Genomic DNA, 5,597 nt, shown 5'->3' on the forward strand with positions numbered 1-5,597 from the left:
CTGCAGCTTGATTAAAGGAAGGAAGGAGACGTACAAATTGGCTACTGATTTTTTTTGAGGCTGTGGGAGGGAATAGGGAAGAAGTTATCTGGAAATTCGTTATCCCTCCCTCCTTCATTTCCCTTTCCCACCATGGTCCATGAGGCCCTCTGAATTGTGACCACCCATCTTCTAGTAGAAAGCCTCTCTGGAGCCAAACAGTGCTGCTCGTGAATTGACCAGAGTCTTCTGATACATATCACAGCATTTAGGAATGCACAATGTCCGCTGTTCTTCCGAACACGTACACTGTCCTTTCTACCTGAAACAATCTCGGAACTATTAGCAATTATCTTTGAGAACTCACGGAGGACGGGTGAGGTCCCAGAGGGCTGGAGAAGGGCAAACATGGTACCTGTCTTTAAAACAGAGAACAAAGAGGGACCCAGGGAATTATAGACCAGTCAACTTAATTTGTGCCAGGGTTTGCCAGATCTGAGCCCGGCATCTCTCGGTTTGGAAGCTCATAGCCCCAGCACCTCTGGGCTTGCCGCATCAATTATGAAAGTAAAAAAATTGCTTGAGCCCTGGCACATTTTTCAGTACAAATTAAACACTCCCAGTCAGCCTATCTTCAGTACCTAGTAGGATAATGGAACAAATTATTAAACAATCAAGTGTTAGTACCTGGAGGATAATAGGGTTATAAGGAACAGCCAGCTCAGATTGACAAGAACAAATCATGCCAAACCAACCTAATTTCTTTCTTTCGTTCGTTCGTTACTGGCCTAGTGGATTGCGGGGGGGGGGCATTAGTCATGATATATCTTGATTTTATTTAATAAGGATTTTGACACAGTCCCACGTGACATTTTCATAAGCAAACTAGGGAAATGTGGCGTAGATAATATTATTCTAAGGTGGAGTGCACAACTGTTTGAAAGACTGTATTCAAAGAGTAGTTATCAATGGTTCACTGTCAAACTGGGAAGACATATCTAGTGAGGTCCCACAGAGATCAGTCCAGGGTCTGGTTCTGTTCAATATTTTCCTTAATGACTTGGATAATGGAATGGAGAGTGTGCTTATAAAAATTGCAGATGACATCAAGATGGGAGGGGTTTTGCTAGCACTTTGGAGGTCGGGATTATAACTCAAAACAATCATGACAAATTGGAGAATTGGTCTAAAATCAAAAAGATGAAATTCAATAATGACAAGTGCAAAGTACTTCACTTAGGAAAAAAAATCAAATGCACAGATACAAAATGGGGAATAACTGGCTAGGTGGTAGTACTGCTGAAAAGGATCTGGGGGTTATAGTGGATCACAAACTGAATATGAGCCAACAACTTGATGCAGTTGTGAGAAAGACCAATATCATTCTGGGGTGTATTAACAGGAGTGTTGCATCCAAGACAAGGGAGGTAATTTCCATGCTCTACTTGGCACTGGTGAGGCCTCAGCTGGAGTGTCGTGTCCAATTCTGGGTGCCACACTTTAAAAAAAGATGTGGACAAAATGGAGAGAGTCCAGAGAAGAGCTACAAAAATGACAAAAGGTTTAGAAAACCTGACCTATGAGGAAAGGTTAAAAAAAAAGGGGCATTTCTTGAAAAAAGAAGACTGAGAGGACCTAATAACTGTCTTCAAATACATTAAGAGATATTATAAAGAGGACAGTGATCAATTGTTCTCCATGTCCACTGAAGGCAGGGCAAGAAGTAATGGGCTTAATTTGCAGCAAGGGAGATTTAGGTTGGACATTAGGGAAAAATTCTAACTATAAAGGTAGTTAAGCTCTGGAATAGGAGGTTGTGGAATCCCCATCAATAGAGGTTTTTAAAAACAGGTTGGACAAACGTCTGTCAGGGATGGTCTAGGTTTACTTGGTCCTGCCTCAGCACAGGGCGCTCGACTTCATCACTTCTCGAGGTCCCTTCTAGTCCTACATTTCTATGATTCTGCAGACAACTCTCTGCCATTGTGTGTGGGCAGGGAAGGGGAGGGGGGGACTGCTATGGTCTGATATAGATCTAGAAAGTTCTACCACACAGACGGCAGGCAGTACTTCCTCCAAACATCACTATATCAACCAATTGGTATCTTTGGTAGTGAGTCTTGCAGTGTGCTCAGGGATGACAGAGACCTGGCAGTGCTATACATCTTGGGACAAATTAACTGACAGGTTAGGTTCAGTTCTACTGACATCAATCCAAATGCATCCACTTCTGCCAGGGATGAGTTTGGCCCCCTGAGCTCAACTGCAGGTATCAAAACAAAACGCAGCTTTTCACATACCCACCTACACATCAGTGAGACCTCTTCCTGTTCCCTTCCCTGATTCCCAGTCAGGCCTCTAAGGATCCTCATTTTTTTCTGAATTAAATTCCCTCCACTCTTGAGGTCTTGTATCACAACCACTATCCGCTTAGCCAAGGAAGACTGGATGAACTTCCCTTGAGAGCCTGTCAACACTATTCCTTAACTGGAGCAAGGAATTGATCTTGAGCAAGACAAGGCACTCCCTCACCTTAGGCTCAACCAGCTCAATAACTAACTCCCAGCCCACAGACTGGCATTACCCATTATTATTAATTATTATTATTTTAGCACCTAGGAGACCCAGTCATGGGCCAGGACCCCATTGTGCTAGGTGCTGGACACAGAACAAAAAGATGGTCCCTCCCCCAAAGAGTTTACAATCATTTGAACCCAAGTCTCCTCTAACTCATAAGGGCAGACAACGCACAAACAGCACAAACGCTGATTGCTTTGGGGGCTCTTTGCAGACTTTGCCACTTCCTAGTTGGCTGTCTCTTCCTCGTCTATTCCAGGACATCAAAGGGAGGAGGTTACTCTCTCCCCAGTTTCCCTCCTGCCTCTCCTCCAGCAGCTTACAGTACTTCAAGACTGTAAGGCAGGATGGAGAATACTGCCCCTGGCTGTACTAGGTGAACCTGATTGCACTGTATTTGATCATTCCAGAAGCAGCTGATCCAGACTAGAGCAGGCAGGGTGGGCAGCGTCCGGCCTGCTTTTCAGTGATCTGCACAAACTTCAGAGAGCTAGAGAGTAAAAGGAAAGCAACAGAAGCCTACAGAAAATAAAAACCCTGAACCCTGAGGTAAGTGCGAGCAGCAAATGCAGCAAAGCCATATGTGATGGTTTAAATGAGTGTGTGGAAGTGATAAAGGAGTATAATTTGCGCTGATTTCTCATTCAGTGGGTGTGCAAAATGAGGGTCACTCACATGCTGAGGAGGTGGACAAGGTGCAGAGCTGGAGAAGTAACTAATGGGGGATGTACAAAAGTCTGGGGTGTGTGGAGTTGGGGTGGGGGCTTGTTTATAGCTTCCGACTTGCTGTTAAGAAGAAGAAGAAGAATTAAAAAAAAAAACTGGCTGAGCAGGATTGGAGGCCTCACTCAACTTGAGGGCATTTCTCTGATTGGACGTAACACCCTGACTTTTGGACACTGCACCCAATCAATTCCAGAATTTCCGGGAATGTTCTAGGCATTGTTGGGCAAAATCCCACTGACTTTTGGGGGGAAATCAGAAACCTGGGTAGGCGGCATACAGGGGACACATAATGCCTCTGCCACCTGCTTAGCCAAGCCACAGCTTCAAGCACCTCTGCAATTGTCTGTAGATGAAAGAACGGGTTGATGGCCCCAATTAACACTTTCCAGCGTAACTGTACCGCATCTCATCTCTGCCCATCCTCCCAATAGAGTTTAACATGTTGACACCCTGAATGATTTATCCCCCAGACAGAAAGGAGAGAAATGAGAATGGGGGGCACAGAGATCCCCTGGCACAGGGTGGGGCAGAGAATGGAGGACCCTGATATGAGGTAGAAGGGGATGCACACAAAGCCTCTCATATGGGGAATATGGGGACCCTGGTATGGGAAGGAGGGCATGGGGGATTGGGGGAGCACACAGAATCCCACAGCATGGGGGAGAATGGGTGCCCCTGAAATGGAGGGAATGAGGGCACAGAGAACTATGGTATGTGGAGGAATGGGGAGATCACAGAACCCCTGGTGGAGTACCCTGGTATGGGTGGAAAGGAGAAAGGTGAGGCATAAGGGGACAAGGGGGACATGGAGGTAAGTGGGGGATGGGGACACACACATAGCCCCTGGCATGAGGGAGTCCCTGAAATACAGGAGGATGGGGAGGTGGCACACAGGCAGATTGTGGGGAAATGAAGGCATGCAAAGAACCCCTGGTCTGTGCAGTGAGCTCAGCCTACAGATGCTACAAATGTGTGACCTCAGTTATTATTAAGAATGACTACAGACCCTAGAGTCCCATTGTATTAGGCACTGTACGTACACACATTATGTGCCCTACAGAGCACACAGTCTAAATAGACAAAGGATGGGAGGAAGGAACTATTCTTCTGCCGAATTTACAGATGGGGAACTGAGGCACCCAGTGACTGGCCCAAAGTTAGAGCCCTGCATGGATACAACATTTGTGTCCGCGTCCCATCTGCAAGCATGGTCTGCGGCTATCCGCAGATTTGCAGGGCTCTACCCAAAGTCACCCAGGAAGTCTGTGACAGACCCAGGAATTGAATCCCGATCTCCTGAGTGCCAATCCGGTGCCTTACCACCACCATCCTTCCCCATTTCCCAGCTACGCCCCTGTCACACAGTGTAACATACACCGCTTGGGGTGTAAATTACACTGGTTTTGCACACCCAAATGGCTGCAAGTTACACCCCTCCCCCGCTGCTCACATCACCAGGCTCTCCTGCCCACTATCAGGAGTTTGCCTACTGACTTAGATGTCAGCTATCAGTTGCCTCCGCTGGCTAATTGGTGCTGTCTCTGCGGGGAAGAGCTTGCCCTGCAGCAATCCTTAGCGCGCCTCTTCCTTATTGCCACTTCTTACAGCTGCCATGACAGTGCTGCTGGCACATGGCCTATCCCGGGCATGCTCCTGGCTGAATGCACAACCGCAGCCTCGGCAGCGTTTTGAGTGAAACGCTCTCCCCTCCGCTGGGGAGAATCCCCCCACCACAGCAGAGCAGCACAAATGATCAGGATGTTTTTTCCCTTTCTCTGTGCAACACGATCCCACTGCCTGCAAAGCAACATCCGTGAGGACAGCTGGAGCCAACCCCTCCTCCCTCTAACGTGCATATACATCCCTACGTCGCCGGCCTGGCACTATTCCGGGTGCAGCCCCTGCGCTGGCTATCTCGGGGGAAGGGGTGGGTGGGACTTGCACGCCTCAGACCCGCCTCGCTAAAATGCATCTGAATTGCCTCTGATTAAAGTGTGGGGTGGAAGAAGAGGGAAGGGAAGGGAGACCCCTCCCCATGCGTTGTGCATGGCTTTACATGCAGCAGTACCATGCTAGAGGTCTCCACCGAGCTGCAGAGACAGGAACTCGCCGCCTAGGAAGGTTCCTCTTTCTTTTGTGCATCACTCAGATATCCCGGTGCAAAAAAAAAAAAAAAAAAAAAAACCACTCACCACCCCTGCAGTCTCCAGACTCCCAGTTAATCCGTACAAAACCGCCCCTCCGGCCTGTCGGACTGGGAGCAGAGGGAAGGGAAGGGACGCCTGCCACGTCTCAACCCCCCTTCACCCCCCCCC

Source organism: Natator depressus, chromosome 14, assembly GCF_965152275.1.
Source record: "Natator depressus isolate rNatDep1 chromosome 14, rNatDep2.hap1, whole genome shotgun sequence".
Classification (NCBI taxonomy): domain Eukaryota; kingdom Metazoa; phylum Chordata; order Testudines; family Cheloniidae; genus Natator; species Natator depressus.